The sequence below is a fragment of the Lucilia sericata genome, unplaced genomic scaffold (assembly GCF_015586225.1).
Source record: "Lucilia sericata isolate MDLA Ls3-8-SP2 unplaced genomic scaffold, ASM1558622v1 Contig000675F_arrow, whole genome shotgun sequence".
NCBI lineage: Eukaryota > Metazoa > Arthropoda > Insecta > Diptera > Calliphoridae > Lucilia > Lucilia sericata.
In genome coordinates, this window is record NW_023994680.1 from 14,266 (window position 1) to 40,532 (window position 26,267).

At 32.2% G+C, this 26,267-nt stretch overlaps 1 protein-coding gene across 4 annotated transcripts in view; it reads right to left on the minus strand.

Moving 5' to 3' along the window:
• Positions 1-26,054, minus strand: part of LOC119607207 (nose resistant to fluoxetine protein 6-like) — a 35,785-nt gene extending 9,731 nt beyond the window's left edge. The window contains exon 1 of one of the 4 annotated variants that reach the window (XM_037961028.1): positions 25,498-26,054. The gene's annotated coding sequence lies outside the window, so the exon portion shown is untranslated. The remainder of the gene's footprint in view (positions 1-25,497) is intronic. The other 3 variants (XM_037961029.1, XM_037961027.1, XM_037961030.1) reach the window with 3 other exon arrangements.
• Positions 26,055-26,267: the final 213 nt, after the last annotated feature.

Consider the following 26,267-nt stretch of genomic DNA (forward strand, 5'->3'; position numbering starts at 1 on the left):
CTCTTAATAGATATGATCCGTTTGGTTCCACCAGAGCATCATTTTAAGGCCATAAATATTTGGATTTGGTGTCGGTTCGACTAGTTGGTTGTGCTTTACATACGAGCTCTTACGCTTCGAGTTATCGTAATGGATCCATTTATATATTTTATCACCTTTAAGCAGCATTTCGGTCATGCAAAATCGCCAATTCCACTGCTTGTGGATGCATCTAGCTACTCACAATAATTTTGAAGTTGCTGCTTGCGAAACTCTCATTGATTTTGTAAGCTATTGTTGATAGCATACCGGGCACCCAAATGTAGAGAGAGGTAGCCAGATGAAATAAAGGACCAATTTAACATTCACTTGCATTCATATGGACAAAATTGTAAGCAATTCGAAATCATATAAGTCCTTAGAATATTCAAAGCACCAGTTCAATAAAAATTCCCTTTTAAAGTAAAAAATCTATTAAAAATCTTTAAATAGAAACATTTCTAAGCCACTGTGCAACTGATAAAAACAAAAAAATACTAATATTTTGTATTTATTTCATTTTGCAAAAATAATTAACAGTTTATTACAACACCTTGGCCTTAACGCATATCAAAGGGATGGTATGAACTAAATTGCCAAAAATAAAATGAACTTAAACATTCACCAAAATATTCCACTCTATAAAAAAATGTAATTTTAAATGAAAAACATAAAACTGACATTATTCCATGGTATAAAAATTAACAATTCAGTTTATAAACTTAATAAATTTTATACATTTTGTCACCGAAACAGTATTAAATTTTTGGGAAAAATACCAAAAGGTCATATAAAATATTATTAATTTTTAAAACGATTCTTGAAATGTGGTTGAATTGTAAATTTTTTAATACATACAAATTGTGTACTTTATTTGGAACACTGCAGCTGGCAATTCATTAACAGATTTTGAACTAAATACATACACACCATGAAACTCTGATTCACAGTCATACGATAACTATAAAACGACCAATGCAATTATTGACCCAAAGCTGCTGCTGCTGGTGGCTGATGTGGCCAATATTAGAAATAGATGTTAAAAACAAATGCTGGCTTTGTTTAGTAGGTGTTTGTAGTTTAAATTAACAACTTTAAAACTTAAACACAAACCACTAAATATGAATAAAAATTAAACAGAAAAAACCCTAAAACAACAATAAATTTATTCAAAGCCAAAAGCAAAAAATTACCAAAAAAAATTCAAAAAAAATTAAGTTAAATTTACAACGATTTAGATTAGTTTGGTGTCTTGTACTGATCTTGTCTTATGGGGCACTCGTAAATTCCAAAATTTCATACATATGCACATTTAAACCAATATACAGACAATAAGTAGTCAGTCATTCAGTCATAAAAAAAGATACATCTACAATAGTTTAAATTAACCTTGAAATTTAAAAGAGAAAAAGGCGAAGAAGAAAAAAAAACAAATAATAACAACCATAGTTTAGTTTAAATATGGCACAAACCATGGTTTAATTTTTTCCATCTACCAACACCAACAACAACTTCTGTAAATTGTGTTTGTTAAAATAAATTTTGCGCATTCATTCAACAATTTATTTATTTAAATATTTATTAAATTTATTCATAAATTCATTTTGGTGCAAATTATATTTGTAAAGAAATTGTGTTTTTTTCGCTGGAGCAAATAACACTTTGGTTTATTTGATTACTTTGAAGGCATTCAATTGTTAATGCTACAAGCACTAAATGACCTCAATGACAAGTTTTTCATTGATTCCATGGAATGTTTAGTATCCTGTTCCAATTAAACTTACACCTATTTATATGCAAGCTATAATCAGAAGATATGCTGAAGTTTTTATAACAAGCCCACAGCTGTTGCCACCTATAATACCTATAATATTTTACATCATTTTATATCACATGGACTAAACCCTCTATATGGACTAACCCTAACGAAAAGAGTACCAGATGCCTCCTCGGAATGATCAAGTCGGGGATAACCCTAACGAAAACAGTACTAGATGCCTCCTCAGAATGATTAAGTCGGAGGATATAATAATGGTACGTATTATGGACGAGGAAATTCAGAAGAATGTTGAACATGTAGAAGACACAGTAAAACTCTAGAATACTTTTTTTTGTCATTGCCTGGTTTTCGTCGGAATTAGATCCAAATATTTTGGGAGTGATATTATGCCGAATAAAGCTTTGATTGGCAAATTCTTAGGAAATACGTAGAGGAAACAACTGACCATAATATGGATCGATCTTTTTGGCAACTTCTACACTTTGTTAGATTTATATGATATTATCATATTGCCTTGATTTTACCTAAATGATCCTAAACATCGTGGTTTTATTGCAATCCGGGGGAAAAGAGATGCTACCAATAACTTACCATATAAAATGGTGATGTCAAATGTATTCTCGGCCTTTTCTTGCAATGATTCGACCTGAGGTCGAACCAGGAAACCTTATAATCTGGTACCACGGAAACCGGTAGTTCCCAGGACAGAGTTTTGAACTTTGTCTTATCCCGGTTATTGGAGAGGTACCTTCGGGGTGCACGTGGTCCCGGGAAGAGAATGTTGGTTAAAAGACTGATGCACGGTGAAGTCTATGATTCGAAATAAGTTCGGTGCTGTTGTTGAGACAACAGGACTCAACCATCCGTATACCTAGAGGGAGTGTGTCGGATGTTCTTCTCAGTGAAAGTGTCGGTTAAATGAGAAATGTGCTGGGTTGAATGGTGATGGATGTAACGTATCTAATACAAGTGACACAATTGAATTTTCCCTCAGAAGAACAAGTCTTCGACTTGTTTAATGGATTCGTAATTCGGTCTACCGAATATATCTATAGGTAGTCTTGTTGAATCAACATAGGCCATCCTATATATGTGGTCAGAGATTTGATAGTTCGAGTAGTTGAGCAAAGTGATTGTAAATGGACCGGCAGAACTATGTACAAAAATTACCAAGGAACGGTGGTGAGTCGCCTAACAAGTTGTAATATGTAAGTCCAACACGCAGGAGTTCACGTAAAGCACTTCAACTTATGTCACACATCAGAGTGATTATCGGAATACAGCTTTGAATGGGGATGTGGTTCTGAGATTTGAAAGAACCAGAATACTTTTGGGGTAAAAGTACAACCAATATTTCGATAAGTTATAAACGAAATTAAGCAATCAAATGATAATGGGTTTAGAAATAGTCGACTTTCTCATTCTTACCGATATTGTTAATTAAGGTCAATTATATCGATCGATATAAAAGTAAGTCGGTCACAGATATTAACTAATTTTCGAACGTAGGTCTTATATCGGATCCTATAGACAATTATTATTAAAGTAATTTTCTGAAGGAAACCGATAATGGGGGTAGGGTCAGTTATCGACCGATCCTCATCAAATTCAATTGAAAAATTTCAGTTTCTATAAAACTACCGTAATTTGTACGAACTTCTGAGGCATTATTGAGTTTTAAAATCATTTTCTGAAGCGGACCTTATTAGATCTTCATAAACTTTTGTACATAAATTATGTTTCGTAAATAAGTGGTTTATTTCGAATTTCATTGCCTAAGTCGTATTTTTAAGTAACTAATGAGAGTTAAAGCGATTTTCTGAAGTGGTCCTTAAATGGGGGGGTAGGATTAGTTATCGATCCATCTTCATCAAAATCGGTAGAAAGTTTTCAGTTCCCATAAAACTTGTTCATGTCTAATTTCATCGCTATTTTGTGGCAGTAATGAGCTTTAAAATCATTTTCTGAAGGGGACCTTATGTGGGGGTAGGGTCAATTATGGACCGATCCTCATAAAATTTGATAGAGAGTTTTTGGCTCGCACAAAACTTGTTAATGTCGAATGTCACCGCTGTACTCGCTATTTTTGAGCCGGTAATGAGCGTTAAAGTCATTTTCTGAAGACGGCCTTATATGGGGGGTAGGGTCAATTATGGATCGATCCACATAAAATTCGGTAGAGAGATTTTGGCTCGCAAGAAACTTACTTATGTCAAATTTCGTCGCTATACTCATATTGTTTAGCCAATAATGAGCGTTAAAGTCATTTTCTAAAGAGCACCGTATATGGAGGGTAGGGTCTGTTAAGTACCAATCCTCATAGAATTTGGTAGAGAATTTTTGGCTCGCACAAAACTTATTCATGTCGAATTTCATCGCTATACTCGCATTTTTAAACCAATAATGAGGGTTAAAGTAATTTTTTGAAGGGGACCTTATATGGGGGGGTAGCGTCAATTATGGACCGATCCTCATAAAATTCGGTAGAGAGATTTTGACTTATATGAAACTTATTTATGTCGTATTTCATCGCTATAGTCGTATTTTCAAAACAGTAATGCCAGTTAAAGCTGTTTTTCTGGGGTCCACTTGTATGGGGGCTATCCAAAAACGTAGATCGATATTGCCCATTTTCAATAGCAAACAAATCTTACAAAATCAATATACCACCCATCTTTTTTGATGGTGGGTATAAACATCGGAAAAGTACTTAGACCCGCTGTTATTTAAAAAAAAGAAATAGGTTGGGTTCATTAATTTCATAAATTAAAATCGGACTAACGGTTTACAGAAGTAATTTTTCTATCAATAATCTGCAGACAACTCCACGAAGTTTTTTTTTTCCATTATTCTGAAGATGTTAACGTAGTAGTCCCATCATTTATATAATTAAATTTAATATTGATTAGTTTCAAGTCTTGACCTATTTTTCTTTGCATATAAAATTAACTTTTAATAGAATATTTACTTAAAACTTTTATTTTTTTTAATTTCATTGATAACCAACAAAAATTAGTTTTCAAAATTATTAATGCTTTTTGTGTTTTTTTTTTTTTTAATTTTATTTATAGGAACATATAATTATTATTTTAATTTTTATTGCCCTTTTATCCAATAACCGGTTATTTTCCACTTTTTGGTAATTTTCAAAACGATCAATTTTGATTAGATACAACAGCGATAAAATTTCGTAATTTCATTTTGCATGATCAATTTGGTGTTCATTCATTCAGTGGTCATTATTACAATAATGATGTTGACTACAAATCAAATGCTGTTTAAAGGGCAATAAAGAGATTTAAATTGAAAGTTGAAACCATTAATTAAAAGGATTAGATCTTAATTGGTTTATACGTACGTAAAAAAGGAAAACCTTGAAAAAACGTGTTACAGCAACACAGGGAAACTTTTAATTGCAAAGTTAATGTAAACAAAACTTAAAAATTATTTTAAATATTTTAATCAATATTTGACAAATTAAATCTTAATATATGACAAATAATTTACTAAGTGCAAATATACATATATTATTTGTTTTCTTTATAGATGTTAAAAACCATAAAGATTGATATAGGAGGCGCGGACATGCAACGAAAACAATAAAGCATTTTTATCGGTTAACAATAAAAAAAACTTGTATTTTAATTTGTTTATGTCTGGACATTGTTTTTTTTAAGTAATAAATGAGTAATTATAGTTGTATGCCTACAAAACAAAATCGTGAACTGATCAATCTCTCGAAACTATAGATTATTACTAATTAGTACAATACAAAAAAAGCCCCGCAACTAAATTAACATGCACAACTGTTGTTATCAAATATTCATCACTAATAGCTAAATATTTAAATAAGTATTTGTATTACAAACTTAATTTAAATTTTAAGAACATTAAATTTCACATTCGATTAGATACTTAATGCGCTTCACTGCTATCAGTGGATAAATAATTAAGCGCACGAGTGTTTAAAATGTGAAATTTACTTTGTTAAATGGGTGAATAAACCTTAAAAATTTTTAAATTTTGTACTAAAGAATGTGCTGCTAAATCTTATAGAACCATCACCAGAACATGTATATATTTATTGAAAATAGTTTTTATTGAAAATCTGAGATTCCTTTCATCTTCGTTCAGTCGTGTTGTCAAACTCACACAGGCTTTGTATAGCCAGGAATGTGAACAGACCAAAACATTATACGATTTTTCGAAAAGTCTTTTTAATGTATGAATATATCTATCAGTCGATCAGGCCAATCATGATAAAATTTTATAATATTTTATGGGAAATAAAATCTAAATTTCTTAAGAATTTTTTGCAGTAATATACTCTAGAGACGCAGATTTAGATATGTACTAAATATTAAGATTTTTAAAATTTATTGATATATTGATTGGTTAATATCGGCCCACGATTAGTACCAGTATTGTCCAACATATGGCAAATTTCTCTTCATTATGTTCTTTAGAAGGCTTTTCCGCTTTCCAGTCTAAAGAAGTTATTGATATGCTAGAAGTCAGAGGTATTGGTGGTGTATATCCTATGCCTTTCCGATGATGATTTTAGGTCATAACTTGGCCGCCTCTACTTGTACCGAATTAAGTTTCTCCCGAATCTCATTTTATCTATGCGCGAGAAAACAAATGTCATATGCAATGTCAATAACTGCTAGACTTCTGGCAGTGGAGTAGAGCTCGTAGCAAAACTCCATCTAATACATTGTTAAAGCTTGTCTAACACCATCTTTGACGTTGATCGTGCTGAATATGACACACTGCATTTGCAAAGAGAGCTTTTACATTCAAGCTATTTTTCAGATGTGTAGTTCAACTACAATCCATACACATTTTACGAGGTCTATACAGGATCTTTGTGGGCGGATCTCTACTTGTTCATTTCGTAATTTGAACGGGATTAAGAGCAACAGCTAGACGGTTGTTGATTATCTGATATTGTCCATTACGAGAGCTTTGTAGTTCTTCAAAAGATTTATAGCTTTAATTATTTCGAAAGTTTCAGGTGGCTCTTAAGGAATATATGCCATGGAAAATGGGATGTCTTTAACAGGAAAGAAGAACCTGATGGAACTTGATTTGTAATAGGAATCGACCAGAACTCTAGCGCTAGTCTTGCCAATAATAAAGGTCGGGCTGTTACAACAAGCCTCGAAAAGGACACTAAATAACCTAAGACCACAGCATCAGTAGCCACTACTGATAACGTTGAAGAGTGAAATCCTAAAAGCGAGTAAGTTACCACTAACTAACCAAAATAAAGTGCAGCTGCCCTTTCCAAAATTGGGAAGGCGCCGATGGAAAGGGCTGTCAAAACCGTCCCCGACAAGGACACTAAAACACCGAAGACGGTACCCAAAGCATCATTAGCATGTACTAGTAATGTTGAGGAGTCAAATCCTGAAAGCAAGGAGGAAATCACTCACTCGGCAGAAGACAGAACAGCAGTGCTTTCCAAAATTGGAAAGGTGTCGATTAAAAAGACTGCTATTTCTATGCCTGATAAGGTCACTGCAGTGCCATCAATAGTACTCACTGCATTAATAGCCAATTCAGGATACCCGAAGGAGTCAAACCAAAGAGCGAGAAGGTGATCACCAACCCGCTGGAAGACAGTTTAATGGATGACCATGATTGAGGTTATCCAAATAAACCTTCACTGGAGTGAGTCGTCTACCAACGCTCTGATGGCTAAAATGAAAACAGGTAAGATACATATAGCCGTAATCTAGGAATATTGAACGATTCGCAACAAGGTTTCCTTGACCGGAAAATGGAGAGGATAGGATCAACAAGGCACATAGGTGCTGGGCGATATGTAGGAGAACTATAGACATGAAATGGGGTCTTAGTCCTACTATGACAAATTAGCTTCATAAAAGTTTAATTAGACTTATGCTTCAGTAATCTAGTGGACAAAAAGTGTAATATCAAACTACTACAAGTAGTTCAGCATACAAGCTGCTTGGGTATAAGTGGTGCCTTCAACCAAGGCTCTGTAAACGTTGCTAGATATTCCACCCATTGAAACATATTTAATATATGAGGCGGCGCTTACAGCCGAACGGCTCTTTACTTTAGGCGAACTGGCCAAAAGCGGTTATAGGACACGTCATCAATGTATACGGGACACATTGGAAGATTATACATAATCATCGGACGTGTCTGATCGCATACCATACACAGAATATGTCGGAAACATTGAAAAGCTGATCACAGATAGATTGTCTTGGTCAAGCGGACCATTAGAACAAATACCAGTAGGAATAAGTTGTTACAAAGACGGCTCTAAATTAGGGGACAAAGTGGGCCTGGGGTTCCATATTGAAGACCCAGAACAGAAACAGAAACCTAATCATAACACCAGCTTCCATGCAGAAGTCTGAGCAATAACGGAATGTGTAAATTGGATTAGTATAAATACCCCACAGCCCTTAATATATTTACCGACAGCCTGAAGGCAATTAGGGCGATATCAGGTGATAGAATTAAATCTAAGACCGTATTGGATTGTAAGAAAGCTTTAACCGTATACTCTCCCAGAAATAAGGTTTACATCATATCGGTACCAGGGCACTCGGGAGTAATCGGCCACGAAAGGGCAAATGTAATAGCTTTAAAGTGAAGGAAGCTCGTGATAGTTAACCATTCGACGCAAAAAAAAGCTAAATTAAAAATATGTATGAGAGAATTCCTTAAGGCCTCTTCGAATAATGAAACGGTGGGTAGAACAACAAAGATCCTATGGGGTGACCCTCATACCCTCCTTTCAACCTAACCTAAGTTATTCCTCCTAATAGGGGCACTATCTGCCCCACATTTATTATACATCCAACAGTTTTCCTTTTCATTCTCTGGGTTTTGATATTATTTCAGTCATACAATCGGTGTCATATCGGTCCATTGCCCTCTTCAAGTTATCACAACCGAATTGAGCCATCACCAGCGTTAAAGTTGCCCATCACTAGCGTTAAAGTTGCGCATCGCTATTATATACTTTCTGCTAATATTTCTCACCCAAGTTTCAACTCTATGAGAGCGTTTTTGGTGGATTTGGATAATAGGATGGTTGGCCTAATGGACTACAAAAGTTTTGCCTTGCGCGATGTAGCAATTTCTCCAAATTTAGACAATCCAATTTCGCAAAGCCCCATGAAAATTAATTTATATCTTCGAAATCCTCCGCACACAAGCGCCAGACGCATTGTAAAGAGAATCATGCGAACGTTTGATATTCCAAATCGTATTCATTTTCTGAAGAGCAATCGGTTGGTTACAATTTGTTGCAGTTTCGGTAATCGTTTTGTTTAAGATATGTAACTGACTACTGGAACTAGAGATGCCAACATCGTCGCCAGGCTAGCAGATTTTAGTGGATTTTGTCATTAACTTGTTAAAGTTTGATCGAGGGGGACTTATATGTTATTGGCAGTATGCGCCACTACCTTGACCAACGAATGTCCTTTGTATTAATTGTGTTTTCTTTTAATTTTACAAAATAAAGCCCTAATACTTTGCAGAATCCCACAATCACATGATATACATGTTATAAGGGCTTTTCCCATAAAAAATCCCGAGTAAACTACATGTTTTGAATACAAATAATTGGGAATCACTGATAAAAAGAATAAACAAACTTTTTCCTATAACTACTTTTTTATTGACGTGAGTTAAAATGTATACAATAAATTAATAAATATATTTCTACAAAATAATTGATCTGTGAAGGTTAATATTTATTTCTAATATTTAATCAATATATATATTTTGATAATTATTAAAAACCCAAAATATAATGTCAAAAAAATTAAATACCTTGCATTGCCTATATTGTTAGAAAAATATGTCTGAATACATTTCAATTCATATACAATGAAATACATATGTATTTGAATGATCGCAAGTACTTATGCCCGTGTGTGTGGTTTTCAATCGTAATTGATTTTCAATGTCATTAAGAATTCAAACTACACTCAATATTTAACCAATAGATAAAATAATTGTTGATCTTTTTTGTGTATTGAACAACGAATATTCATATTTAAATAAATAGATACAGATTTTATGGATTATAAACAGATTGATTGACTCACCTTAATAAATAAAGAATATAATATTTATAAATCAAAATTATTTGAAATTTTTAAGTTTTTTTTTTTCATTATTTGTTTACAATATTATTTTAATATTGATTTTTAATTGCTAGCACTTATTTTGTTATATTAAAGATTTAATTATATTAAATTTAAATATATAATTACATTAATTGAGTGTTAATTGTGCAAACATTGTTGCCACAAATGGATATTAGATTTCCTGTCATTTTACAAATTGGGACATATTTCGCTAATTAACAAATAAAATCTAATTTAAAACACTTTTGTTAATATTTTAAACAAATAATGTCTACCAATTTTTACCCAGAAATGTCAATGACAAATTACTTTGTCAAAATTTCTTTTTAGCAATAAATATTTATCAATTCGTTATAGTTAACTTGACAGACATTTGTCAAAAGCAATCTTTCACTATGAGATCAGATCATTTGAATATTTTAGAACTTTAGAAACTCACGTCCACACTTTAGAATATTTGTAATAAATATTAATTTATTGTCTAATTATACACGTGTACATATATTATTCTCGGTTAACAAATGGCTGTAATATTTATAATATATTAATATTTACTATAATTCTTTACGATTTGTGAGAAACCTCAAAGACGTAGTTTAACATTTTGGGGAAAACCGCAAAATACTAATATTGACATAAGAATTGTTAATAGAAAAAATCAACTAATTATTGTATTTAATTTGGGGGAAATACCTTTTCAACTATATTTCTAGAGTTTTCTTTACAAATCACTAACCTACATATAGCATTTCTTTATCTTTTGCATCCATTCATCCAACTAAACCACCTCAATAACTATTTCATATGTTTTTTTCATAACAATCACTTCATTAACTTCATCATCATCAACATCGAATACATCTAAATGATGATGTTAAATATTATCATCTTCTACATCGATCTCAACTTTTCAATATCCAATAATCGTACAACCAACAAAATAAAAAACACTTCACAACAAACAAATTTAAAATTGCGTAATAATTTCAGTACCTACTACTACCAAACAATTACGAGGTTTCATTAACAACAAATACCCAAAATACTATAAGGACGGACGTATGGTTCAGTTAAATGGATGAATATTTGGACAGACAAACGTATAAATACATACGTAAACCATTATCAAGTTTATACAAATTTTTAATATTTGGTTAAAAGAAAGGTAAATAAAAACAAAAACACAAAATATTTTAACCTGTATAAAGAAAATAACAACAAAGTGTGTTAATAAAAGCGAAATAACTTTAGTGATTTAACAAGCTGGTAACTAAAGTTTTTAAAACCGGCCTTAAATGAAGCAATGTGAAATAGAGAAGAAAATTCCCATAAATAATTTACACAATACAGTGCAGATTCTAAGGGGTAAAAAGGGCAAAACAATCGAAAAAATTTTACTGAACCTAATGAGAAATATGTAAATATAAGAATTAAGAACTAAGGTAAACTAGCTAACACCCATAAATCATTAGAATAGAAGAGAATCATAGAAAATTTTCCTATGAAAATATTAAGTACTAAATTTCCTCAGAATCGCTCTTCTATAAGTTCTATCTCCTATTTCGTCATCTCCAAACAATTACAATCTCAACAAGCAATCGGTTACGCATAATTTAACAGTTATCGTTTGTTCGATGTGGCCTCTTCACGTAGTAAAACATCCGCTAGTGTTTTCCAGGAAAGAATACTAGGTCCGAGCTTACGAGCTCACATCTACACTTGCAGACGATACTGGCTTTATTAGTTCAGATTCGTAAAACCATTTCATATGCATAGCTTCCGAACTACTTCGATTCCGTAACAGTGACTTGGAAACTAGACCCAACATATTGAATCTAAAGTAATACCAATAACATTAAAATCTTCTTAATTAAACCGATGTATGGGCCCATGGTCATCCCTAGACCTGGACTAGAAAATTCTATTGCAGATGTCATTTATAATACCTGGCTTTGTTAGTTCAGATTCATAAAAACATTTCATATACATATCTTCTGAACTACTCCGATCCGACTTGGAAACATAGACCCAATATATTGAATCTAAAGTAATACCAATAAAATTAAATTCTTAATTATCAGCGCATGGTCACCACTAGAACTGGACTAGAAAGTTCTATTGCAGATGTCAGTTATAAAACTATTATAAATTTAGGGCATCCAATTATGAGAAACGTTTGCTTCGTTCAATATCGAAAAGCTACGAAGAAGTAAAACTCTTAAGGATAATTACTGGTGATCCATACGTTCGTAATTCTAATATGAATGCACAGTGATCTCAATATGCCTACAATAAGCGAAGAGGTCAATCTTTTCAGACTCAATTACATGATATACAATTATATTTATTTCCATTGTTGCAGTAAGGAACATAGGGTGATCAAGTAAATTATGTTTATTCCGTTGTCGATTTGTCTTTTCCATTTCTGAAGCAACACGGGCTTATTCTGTCAGCTCCCCCGGGGGCATATTACCTTGATGAAAGACCCCATATTAGTGTGATTAGAATCCCAGGGAAAAGAGGTGCTATCAGTACCTCTAGTCTGCCGGGACTATAAACTGGTGATGATCAAATGTATCCACGGCCTTTCCCTGGAATGATTTGACATGGGATCGTACCAGAGAATCAAATAATCTGGTACCACGGGAACCGCTAGCCCGCAGAATTTCTGACTTAGGATACACGTGGTGGCTGTGATTTAAACCACAGTGTATTATCAGTGAATAAGACCAAAGCCCTCGGCTTATTTGATGGATTCGTGTTTCGGTCTATCGAATACGTTTCCAGGTGCTGTTGCCGACTCAACAGAGGCCATCCCATCTGCGTGGTTGTAAACGGAAGTGATGTTTTTGCATCTCATAAGTTACGCAACTGGGGGTCAAAGATTAGATAGCTTGAGTACTTGAGCAAAGCGCTTGTACATTGACCGGCAGAACAACGTACAAAAATTGCCACCGGCGTGTAAGATGCACAAAGGGCCGGTGTTGAGTCGTCTAGTCAGCTCACCCAGTGGTTTAAAAAATACCACCCACATTTCACGAGATATATGTATGTAGAGTTCCAGACGGAGCACCAAATGTGCACTTGGCGTTAAGTATGTGATCTACGATATCAGTTCTATCTTTAGTAGCGCTTTATAATTTGCATTTTTTTCGTATAAACTTGTTTCCCCCTTAATAATCTTTAGATCGCCGAGTGTAACCATGAAACTGTCTACCTATAAGTTTCTCTCCTGTTTCAACACTCTGACAGATTACTCTTCTTTGGAATTTCAACGATAATACCATCCATCAATTCCTGGTCTAGAAGAATGCACATTTACTTGAGGATCAAACTTTAGCATTTTAGTTGAGATATAGTGTCTGTACTTAATTATTCTTCAGCGGTTTTATTGCCTCCCCGACTACAAGATATAAAGAGACCTTCATTGTAATATCATTTCTGACGCGATGTGCTCGGCATTTACATGTTTGAGTCTTTAGGGGTATTGGTCGCTCAAGGTTGCCAGTTGGTCCTGTTGATTGCTTGTTTCGTCAATCCACCTAGGTAGTTTATTTAGTCCTTGCGAGCGTTGAGATTAACATTTTCACCGAGATCACTATAGTTCATCCAATAATCAGAATTTTTACTGTATATCTAATAACCAAATGTTGAGTATCTGTTGTATATGTCCAAGGCGCCCAGATCTATAAAGGTAAATGTTATATATACTCAGTCATTGGCGTTATTGTCACCTAAATATTTGCAAGGGATTTGCTCTTATTTGATTTTCCTAGGAGATTGTAAATACTGGATCTAGGTAAATGTAGTACTAATGTTTTATTGGATATTACATTTACAATAATAAAATTATCCGTAGTTTAGGTTAAAATTTAAAGGCTTGGAAAATTGTGAAAATTACAAACGGAATGTCGATTTTATTCGTAAAAAAGTTATTATACTTCGATTCTTTACTGTAGAAATCATTCCGTAGTACGAATGAGAATAATAATAAGTAAATTACCTCTTATGACATGAATGTGTTAAATTGAAATTTCAAACAAATAATGAGTAATCTAGGTAATGTAATTATTTAATACATTATCTGGTAATGAGTAATCGCTATCAATAACATTATTAAATGTTTTTGAATGGGATTTCTAGCCAATTATCTAGAGCAGCTGTTTGTGATTCGAATCCTAGTTGATATCAGTATCTTTTTTTTCGAAAATTTTGAAGTATAATGTTTACTGTTAGTTTGACCCTGAAAAGGTTAATGGAGCACTGAGTAAGCTGATAGACTAATAAACGACTAAAATAAATATAGAGCCGGGTAAACACATTTGTAACTAGTAATTTTTTGAAGCTCTAACACTTTGCTCCAATATTACTTGCCTAGTAATCGGATAAGTAAAGTTTTTCCTGAGTTATTGCTATTTGAGGAGTTCTTTTTGTAGGGCAATTTCCGTTCACATATGACAAGGATTAACAATGTACGAATTAATTCGGATTTGATTCAATGTAATTCTATCTTTAATATTAAAACATCATTTCATTTAAATTCAAGTTCAATGTTCAACGGATTTGTATTGTAATCGTATTCTAATTATTATTATTAGCATTAAGATAAAATTAAATGTTATATATTATACACTTAGAAAAATACATTTCTACTTTTCAATTTAATCATTTTTTAAACGTCATTATTCCATTTAAACTCAAGTTTAACTTGACATTCGCTTAAAATAATACGTAAATTCACAGATTTATTGTTGCACAATAACATGATTTGCCAAATTACAAACGATTTACATATGAAATTATGCAAAATGTACTTTGATAAAGAAATAAATTAATAATTTTAGCTATAAACTTATAAAAGTTCAACTTTTGGACCTATTTTGTACAACAAATTAATCATATTTCTTATGGTTTCTTATTTTACATTTCATTCGATGTAGTTTTTTTGCATAAATTAATTGTTTATAATTTAAATAGTTTTGCACAATATTTTAAAAATAACAATAATAAATAAACATAAATTAAAAAAAGTCAAATTTAAATAATTAACTTTGTCTACGACCACCACACCTACAAACAAACATTTTATAATATTAACTACAAATTGTTGATACAAAGTTACAAAATTTCTGTTGAAAGCTTAAAAGAAAGAAAAAAACTCTCCAAAAATCTCTTTCTACTCCATGATGTCTAATAAACAAAATATTTTCAAATCAATCTAATAGTTATTTACATACATAGTTTTTTATTTATGTTGTATTTTTGTTATAAATCATTTTAAATATACACACAAAAAAAATCAATATAAATTTAATTAACCTACAAACATACTCTCTTTCTTTTTGGCAATTTCCAAAAAAAAAAAAAAAAAAAAAACCGAACAAAACCCCAAACACATCCATACACACGATTGATCAATGATCATGAATTTTTACTCTCACTCTCGTTTTTAGTAAACTTGATTTTGACATTATAATTGTTGTTGTTGTTGCGTTATGAGGTAACTGATGACCCATGAAAAAAAATAAGTAGTTCGTCGGTCTGTCGATAAATTAAATTTTACACTTTTTAAACCTTCGTGGAATTGCAAAGTCATGGCTCTAACAAAAAATCAATTTTATTTATTTCTTACATGAATATGCATTTCATCTGCAATTGATCTTAAATTTAAAAGTAAAACTATTTGAATACCCTACGATTAAGATAATCGGCATTAGCAGTTTGTATTGATATCTACAAACACAATAAAATATTTTTACATTTAGATTTAAAATAACAAAGTCGACAAAACAAGAGGCATAAAGACACCTGTTTTTCCAGTTAAAATCTGATATCTTTTTGACTGTAGGGCTAATGTAAGACTGGCTTAAACCGACAAACATGGGCTTAACATACATACATGTTTTTAATTTCTCTTTTTCACCTGACAAGTGGTTTAAATTTGACAGATTTTTTGTTTTTTTGCTCTCATGTACAACCTGATTTTGTAGAGATACTTTTACATACTAAACAACTAAAAGACAAAGTGATTTTAAAATTTATTTAATGGGTTACTACTGCAACAATACTGTATGTAATTTATTTGGCAAAATATTTTTAAAATTATGTTTAAATTATAGTAAACTAGAAAATGTTAAGTTTTATAATGTTTTAATATGCAACGAACACAAATAAAATTTAAGCAAAATTATAGAGAATACTTGGGAAGACATCTTTGAACCATGATATGACAACATGTGGACTCATGTTAGTTACTAACAGATCATGTATTACAACAAGTTCATTGACTACTTCATGGACTAGTCTATATACACGTTTATAGATTAGTCCATAGACTTGTAAGTAGACCTATTAATTGACTAGTCCATAGACTAATCCATACACCAGTCCACAGGCTGATGTATGAATTAGTCTTGCCAATCGACTGGTAAAAAACTTCGAATACATAGAATTGGAATATTCAAATACCTTAAAGGACTATATATAGAAACTGTCCTTAAAATACTTTTAAATTTTAAAATCTTATTACGATTTGATAAAGAAAAAACCCGAAAAGTATTTTAAGTCCTAAAAAGTACTTTTTTGCTAGAAATTCTTTTAGTATGTATAAAGGTACGTTCACACCCATTAAATATTTGACGGAAAAGTCGTAACCTCAATATTTTGTAAATTTAATTTTGATCTTACATGATTTTTGGGCCCTGTAGCCCATTGTAATACCCTTAGAATTGCCATTCCCTTATGTTGAGAGAATAGTTTACCTCCCTAATTTCGTTGACAATTTGGTTCTTGAGGTCTTCGTGAAAACCAACCATGTCTACTAGTGACGCATCTCTGAGACAGTCCAGATCATGGAAAAGATTTCTACCAAGATAGAGTAGTCTGTGCTCTTGTAAGTTCGTGGCAATCACATAGAAGGTGTTGTACTGATTCAAATTTCTCTTCGTCTAAACAGCTTCTACAGTAGCTATAATGAGGGTAGCCCATACGTTCCGACATATGTCCAATCATACAATGCCCAGTAATTATACCAATTAGAAGCCTAATAGAGTTCTTACTAAGAGACTAAAGAGTCCTAGTCCTTTCCATTGTCAGAGTGGGCCAGAGCAGTCTTGATATTCTACAAGTGCTGATATTTGACCGTCTGTCCGTCTGACCAGAGTTCCGTCTCACTTAAAGCCCAGTCATCTATCAATTAAGTCTAGGTACGACCCTTTAGTTGCGCATTCATCAGATATTTCATTTCCCCAGATGCCCTTATGTCCTGGAAACCATATCAATTCAACGTGATGTTGTGTCAATTGTGCCAATGATTGAATACAATTGAGAAGACATTTCGACTTAATAACACTGGAGTTAAGAGCCTTGATTGATGCTAGGCTGTTCAAGTATAGAATAGAATTTTCGAGATTTTGTTCCCGGATTCTTCTCGCGGCTGTATCGATGGCATATATCTCTGCCAGAAGAACCGTGCAGGTGTCAGATAGTCGAAGAGACAGTTTTTCTGAGAAGATTTCCTATTCTGTGCCCCTTTCTATCTTTGAGCCATCAGTATAGATCGAAATCACATCGTCACGTTAGGACAGTGTTTGCGGCCCAATAATACCTTGTCGATATTCTGGCCTTGATTGACCTATTAAAAATCAGTGTTGATTGGGTGTAGCTTGTTTTCTGTCCCATAATTGACCTGTCTATATTTTGTAGGATGGTGGCATGACTAATGCGATCATTCTTCCGTCCGTTCGACTGTTTAAGTCGTAGAGCAGATTTAGCAGAAATGCATTTGATATATGTATATATCAAGGGGAGTTATATTTAGCATCTAGACTCTAGACTAGCCTGAGTGATGGATCTCAAACAGCCAGTAATTGCAAGACATGCTAATCTTTGTACCTTGTTTAGAATAGAGAGGTAAGTTTTGGTATCTACCGCTCTCCACCAAACAAGAGCTCCGTAGGTCAAAATAGGTCTTATAACCGCGGTGTACATCCGGTGCACAATGTATAGTTTAAGACCCCATCTTTTCCCAAAGGTTTTCTTACGACTTTCAGCATTACGTTTGATTTGATTGCAAATAATGTCGAAACAAATAATAAAGACGTTCTAAACTGATATCGTGAAAGATATTTTTAGGGCTCACCCTGTAATAAGATCTTAAAAATAGCCAAAAAAAAAACTCCAGTTTTTCAAAATTTATTACACATTATAACGAATACCTTATGTGATAGAGAAATTCTAAGGATTCAGCACAGCTCCATCCTTTAGAAAAGTATATTTTAGTATCTGGGTTTCGAATTTTGAAATTTTTTGTATTTTTGTTGTCCTGTATAATTAGTTTACATAATTTTAAAATAATTTAATTTATTCATATATTTTTGATTATTTGCTGTTAAAATTACATTCATAAATTACTTTTATTTTCATTAATTGAACAGTATTTTATTTAATTTTAATATATTTATAATATTTTAATTAATATTCCAAATTTTTTACATGTCTTATATTTCAAATTTTTTAATTATTTAAATTATAGCTTAGTATAAGTTATTTTTATATTTCTTGTTTTTTTTTTTTTTTTTTTTTTTTAATATCTTTACATCATTTGATTGTTAAACTTTATTTAAATTTCACATCATTATTATATATATTTTTTTTTTGGTTTTTTTTTTTTTTCTTTGGTGATTTGTTAATTTGGAGTTTAAATATGAAAGGGGGGAACATAAAGAAAAATAGGGTACAAACAGAGCAACAGACAAACAACGACCTTGACTTTTTTATTAGTTGCGAATTTATTTTAAATAATAACACCAAGTAATAATAAAAAAAATACTGAAAAAAATAAATAAATTTTAATGATTTAAATATGTATCTTACAAGTTTTTAACCGAAACTTATGCAGATTTTATGTGTATGGGTATAGATATTTTATTGAAACACTTTAATGCATTTAAAAGAAAAAAAAACAAACCTATTGTCAATGTCATTTTTGTTAATTTATAAAAAGGAATAGATTTTATTGTCAAATAAATTCTATAAATACTTTTTTGTGGTTAATAATAAATATGTTTTACACGTTTATAATTACAGTATTTTGCTCTTTTTTGTGACGTTCAGCTATCTAAGTACGTCAAATATCTATACACTGCCATTCACTTGTATAAGGTATTCATTAAATTTTACCAACTTTGGGAATAATTCCATTTTAAATTTAAAAGTTTTTACCGAAGTTCAAGGATTTCAGCAAAAATTTGTAAATGGTTAAGAGAAGGTTCGTAAGTGTGAACATTTTTTAAGGTGGAAGTACACAACACGCGTTGTACGCAACAACGCGTTGTATGCTTCTGTCAAAGAAAGTTGAAATAGTGCATTTTAATTTAACAAGTTACACACAGTAGTTTGTAACGCGTCTGCCGCAAAAAGTTCAGCAACTTTCAACTTGTTACGCATCGGCAGCTGATCAGGGTTGTATTTTGTTTTGTGTAGAATAAGAATAAACTAAAATGAAATAAATTTCACCAACAATGAAAGACCAATAATAAAAAAATAAACAAAAACGTAAAATTTTGATTTTTAAAACAGTAATAGTCTTAAAAGATTGATCAAAATGACGCGTGGTCTGTAACTTGCAGCTTGTAAAGCGCGAAAAGTTTAAAAAGTGTAAAACGCGTTGCCGCCTTAACGCGTGTTGTGTACTTCCACCTTTATTATAACCTACACCACTATAGTGGGGAGGGTATTATGCGTTTGTGCTAGTGTTTGTAATGCACAAAAAATATTGGTTATACACCCATTTTAAAGTATACCAATTGGCTCAGAATCACTTTCTGTGTCGATTTAGCTATGTCCATCTGTCCGTCCGTCTGTGTGTCCATAAACCTTGTGTGCACGCTACAGGTCGCAATTTTCAAGATAATTTGATTAAATTTGGCATTTTCTCTTCTTTTGATCCAAGGAGGAAACCTATTGAAAATGGTGTAATATTTCCCATAGCCCCCATACAACCATGCCCCCCAAATAGGGCTTTTGAGCTCATAAATATGTTAAATGTTCTTGTATCACTACAAAAATCGTCAAAACTTAGTTTTATATAAATCTTAATGATACTGCTGATTTTCGTAATAATCGGGCCTTGTTTGATTCTACCGCCCATATAAAGTCCCCTTCAGAAAATTCACTTATAAACCCTAATATCACATTAATATTCTGCATAAATAACTTTAACGTAGACGTTAATCCCTCTACCTAAATTTATAAAGATATGCCCATATTAAGTACCTGCCCCCATATAACCTCTCTCTTAGAAAATCCCTTTTTTTGTCAACAAATTGTTAAAATATTACTGAATTAAGTTAAAAATTAAATTAAATGCTTTATTATTAAAAAAATAATAATAAAAATTTGTAACATAATCACTTTTATAGGGTATCATATGGTCGGCCATGCCCAGCTATAAATTCTTACTTTTTAATATAATATAAGTTAATATGAGTGCATTAACCTAGTTCTACAGAATTTCGCAGAGTGATTAATTTTTTAGAACAAATAATGTTTGCCGAATTACTTCGAAATGATTTAGTGATCATATGGCGATTTTCGAAATGATCAGGCCTCATTTGACCCTACAACCCCATATAAAGTCCCCTTCAGAAAATAACTTGATGGTCAAAATTCATTTATATATCACTATGATATTCTGCCTAAATAACTTTATTGTAGACGTAAATCCCTTTAACAAAATTTATAAAGAAAGGCCCATATTAACTCCCCGCCCCCATTTAACCACATAACCTCCCAGCGGATTGGATCAATTATGGAACGATTCTTGCCAGATTTCTTAAAGAGATTTTGATACTTATAAAACTTGTTTATTTCGAATTTCATATTATTCTATATATTCCAGCAAAATCTAATGAATACACTCTAGAAAGATCAATTTATATATTAGCGACATCTTCCAGACATCTCCAGCTTTAGCTAGGGGAAACACTCTCGAAAGTTCTATTTCCACAATGTTCAGTTAGATATTTTTTAAGCTTACATTTAACGTTATCATACTTCGGAAAAGTGTTGATCATCATGTTGTTTACAGCGCTTACAATTAGAAATCTCCAGAAATAATAATGTTGACAAACACGATGAATCCTGAAATCTGCCGTCACAAAACGTATATTTTAAATTGCAATAAAGCCAGTTATAAATTTTTTCTGTGGCTTGATTTAGAGAATGAGGTACGACTACTTAAAAGTATCTCTTATCACACCATTGATGAATAATTAACGTATCGCTCATTTACTACAAGGCTGCCATAACTCCAAATTTGGGTTTTTTTGAACTGAATACATATAGTTATATCTATTAGTTTTGGAGTGAGAGCTATATATTCAAAACTAAAACTAACTTTTTTGCAAATATTTGATAAGTTAAACATTTAGTTTAGATGAAGAATATATAAACCTTTTCATTTTTCAAATCCTTTGATTTGTTTAAAAGATATTTAAGAAATAGTAAAATATCATAAAACATTCAACAAGGTTTTTCTTGAAACAATATTTTTAGAGTTATCCCAGACTTGTAGCAAATAAGTAAATACTATTTCTAGAGAATATCGAAGTCCGATTATCTCCACTTTCATAGACGGTCATGACTGGATCTTATAAGGACTCAAAATATATACATATATATTTTGTTGATCGACAAACGGAATAACAAAATCCATGGTTTTTAAAATGCCTAAGAATTTATTTCAATATTCCAAATATTCAGAATCTAATCGGAATATTGCAAAATATTTTATTTATACATCTATAACACAAAAATTTTTACAATTTTTGTTTCGTACACATAATTACTTTCTATGAAGATTTGTACGCCTAATTAATTTTGATTCTTAATGTATTTAAGAATTGTTTTTGTTGTTATTTTAAGCTCTTATTGACAAAAAAAAATAAAAAAATAAAAAAAATCTGTTAAAAATGGCGTAATGCCTTTAACTAAAATTGATTTTTAATCATTGCACATGTAAAGATTTGACGTAATTAGTTGCTGTTTACAATAATTAAGTGTTAATGAGGCCGAGGATAAAACCAAATTGACAATTAGTATAATCATTCTGACAAGACGTTTTCAATAAATTGCTATATTCTCTATAAATTTTCTCTACACATACATATACATATATAGAGAGAGAGGAGACAAATTGTCTAAAATCGCGTCGCTCTATTTATTAGAATGTTGGTCTAATTTAAGATTAAATTTCTTGATTAAATTAAAATTCTTGTTATTAATGTAATGTTTATAATAAACTATAAAGTTATTTTCCAAATTAAAACTTATTTTTAAATAAATATTTTTAATCAAGTTAAAATTGTCTAAATTGCACTCAGGGGATGACCCCTTCTTACCATGCATTGTGTTGGAAGTAGGAAAATAGGTTGTGGAAGGGGGGTATAGAGGGAGTAGAGTTTGTGGACATTCGATTCAAATCTTCTTACATCGAAATTGGCAGGGAATACTTCTGCAGGAAGATTGTTCCACATACAACGATGCGACTGAAGAATGAATTCTCTCTGAAATGCGCTGTGCGCTCCACTGGCCAATCGACCACAAATGGATGTGTTCTTGATGAAAGTCGTGTGTTGCACAGATGAAAGTCAGAGGAACACACTCCATTGTAAAATCGATAGAACAGTGAATGAATCAATAGAGTTGGATACCCTACTGTCACCGATAAGAACCTTCGCCCTCTCCTGTACGCGGTCGTGAAGCTCTAAAATAGACTTTAAAGCTTCGGCCCATATATGAGAGTTGTATTCCATTTTCGGTCGGATATAAGTGATATAAATAGTACGGAGATCAGATGGAGTGAAGTAAGCCTTACACCGTTTCAAAAAACACTTGTAAAATGTGTTTAGTCCAGCGGACTCTATTTTCATGGCTAGAACATCAAGAGTTTCCGATTCCTTAATATTTATACCACCCATAAATATATATGAAACAATATAATCTGCCATGCGCTTATGTGTTAAAAAAAACCGACATTGAGTCCTGCGGGCTTTGAAATTGACTCTATTAATACGACCCCATTCAGAGATTGTTATCAAGTCGCGATTTAGCGATTCATTCATATATTGCCTCATTGCCCTAATCTCTGAAGGGCTTGGCCTATAACTGAATAAATATGTATGGCAGATATTGCTGTCATCGGCAAAAGAGTACATAGAGTTGGAAGTTTGACAAAGAAGGTCGTTTATGAAAATAAGAAATAGAGTTGGGGAAAGAACGGAGCCTTGCGGTACACCTGAATTAATATTGAACTCGTTTTATGAGATCCCATCTATAACAACTCGTATAGTTCGATCTCTGAGAAAGCTCAAAATAAATCGATAGAAAGTATTACCGGCACCAAAAGCAATTAGTATAAGTGCCCTATGCCACACTCTATCAAATGCCTTTGAAATACATATCTAATGCCACCACTTTACTTTTGCCAAAATGTTGAATGGAATGACACCATTTCTCCGAAAGTAAGGCTAGTAGGTCTCCGTAGTGCGACCTCTACGAAAGCCTACTGGTGGTCGTTAAGTAAATTGTTGGACTCCAAATATGGAAGTTAACCATACTATTCTATTTAGCTATCCCTTATATTCTATAGTATGTATAGAATTCCAGTGCTATCAGTGGACTAACCAGATGTGTACAAACAAATAAATGTGTGAAACTGTCAGATTTATTTGTGCCTCTGATTTCCAGAATGCAGAAATTAATGTTCTTATGTGAGAAGAAAGCTTAGGGGTTTAAGAATATTTATAATGCCGGATAGCTATGCGTCAGCCAAGACCTTATCAATGCAGTCAGGTCGGGTGTTGTAATAGACTGTGTGGCATCATTGAATCAATAAAACAGACACAATAACTAAACATTGTGATTTATACTCTGACAAGGAATGGACAGACTACCTGGCAAATAGGGGTATGGTTGGTATGGCTTAAATTCGCCATTGGAAAGTCACATTAGAGTTTAGACATACAAAGCGTTTTATATCGTTATCAAATTGAAATCCCAAAAGCAGTTTTTAACTTAATAAAAGTAACCTTAGAATACTAACTGTGGTCTCTGTGTGAATTGTTGGTATTCTTGCTGGGGAATTCTATAACGAATCTATGTAGATTCTGTAACTGACGGGAGGAAGTCTCTGAACACATAATGTGGTATTGCCCCTCATTAGGGTGTCGCAGTAGTTTTCATAATAAAGCATTTAAGTTGAATTGTACCTTGCCTCAGATATACTTAAGACATTTATTGTTGAATAAAATTGTGGACATTTAAGTCAATGTACTCAAATGAGACCCTATAACTATAAAATTTTTGAGGGTCATCAAGGCTAGTATAGAACTTGATTTTGCAGCTTTTTGTCGAGATACGATTATATTAAACATAATTATGAACTTAAGGGCCTTATTCGGCGGGTTCAGTTGTATGGGGCCTAGGTGAAATAATAGACCGATGTTATCCATTTTCAATAGGCTTCGTTTTGGGTACCATAAAAGATCATGTGCCAAATTTCATTGAATTATCTTTAAAATTGCGACCTGTAGTTTGATTACAAGGTTTACAAGCCCTATTCGGCGGGTTCAGTTGTATGGGGCCTAGGTGAAATAATGGACCGATGTTATATATTTTCAATAGGCTTCGTCCCGAGACGAGATACGAGTATATTAAACATAATTATGAACTTAAGAGCCTTATTCGGCGGGTTCAGTTGTATGGGGCCTAGGTGAAATAATAGACCGATGTTATCCAATAGGCTTCGTCTCCGGTACCATAAAAGATCATGTACCAAATTTCATTGAATTATCTTCAAAATTGCGACCTGTAGTTTGATTACAAGGTTTACATGGACGGACGTACAGACGGACGGACATAGCTAAATCGACTCAGAAAATGATTCTAAGCCGATTGGTATACTTTATGGTGGGTATAGGACCAATATTATTGTGCGTTACAAACATCAGCACAAACCCAATAAAGTGGTGTAGGGTATAAAAAAAGCTTTCATTAAAACATTTTTATACTTTCTAAAACTTAAATTTGACTGTAGTCATAGATATGACAAGAAATGATGCAAAATTACAAATATGTATAATTAAAGCAAAATAATAATTTAATACATTACATGTGATTATTGCTTGATCATACATTCAAATCTTAAAATGAACTAAAGGTCGTTTTCAAGTCCTTGCAGAGCAGATCTTTTAAATTTTTGCAAATTATAATGGAAATGTATTTTTACGATCATTTTTAGACTTGTAAAGATAATTGCTCAATTATCCTTAATTGCAAGGTAACTCTACAAACATAATTGGCCAAAAATAGGTTTATTATTGAAGATCTGTCCTGGTATTCTTAAGTATACGCTAAATAAACAATTAATAACTTTTTGAATACCGGGAATAAAGTCTTTATTTCTTATTTTTGTATTTTTTATTGTTTTTGTAAATTTTATAACTTATTTCGAATATTTTTATTATTTTTTTTTTCATATCTATATCTTACACTCTTACAAAAACTCGATTTCAAGGACACTTTTACTTTTTCTTCGTTGATTCCAGATACAAAGAAACTTTGTTATTTCCACTAATTTTTTTTATTCGATTTTTCTTTTCTTATTTATAAAAACTCTCAGTTTAAATATAAACTTTATTTTATTTACTTTTTTTTGTGTAACTTTTCAACACTCACACCTTTTTTTTCTTAAGATGATCGTAGTGTGTAGTAAATATGAACTGTTTACGGCGCGGGATGTACGTTAAAGCAGCAATTTTAGTAGACACACGTTAATTCGTACCGAACAATTTTTGTACAATAGTCTTTAACTTTTTTTTTACTCTTTTTTATTTATTTATTTATTATTGTTGTTTTCGTGTATTTTAGTGCTTTAAAGATCACGTCTCCCGAATTTTGTTTTGAGTGCGTTTTTCAACGAGTTGTATGCGTGTGCGTTTTAGTTTATATTGTTTAAATTCAAAATTTATTTATTTTTGATTTTCGTAATGGAGCTGTTAGTTTTCGAACAACTTCTTAACTTAACGACGTCTTTCGAACAAATGTGTGCGACTGCATAAATACGTAAAGTTTTTATTAACTTTGGTCCATCATCATCATCATCATTAGTGTTAAAAACCAAGAAAAAATAAATTAAAAACAAACCACTGTAAACCGATAACAGAGACTTAACAGACCCACCAAACGACAACAGCAAGAGCAACTGTATGTAATCAATGAATGACGTTTGAATGACTGGACTGTCTGCTTGAATGCAGTAA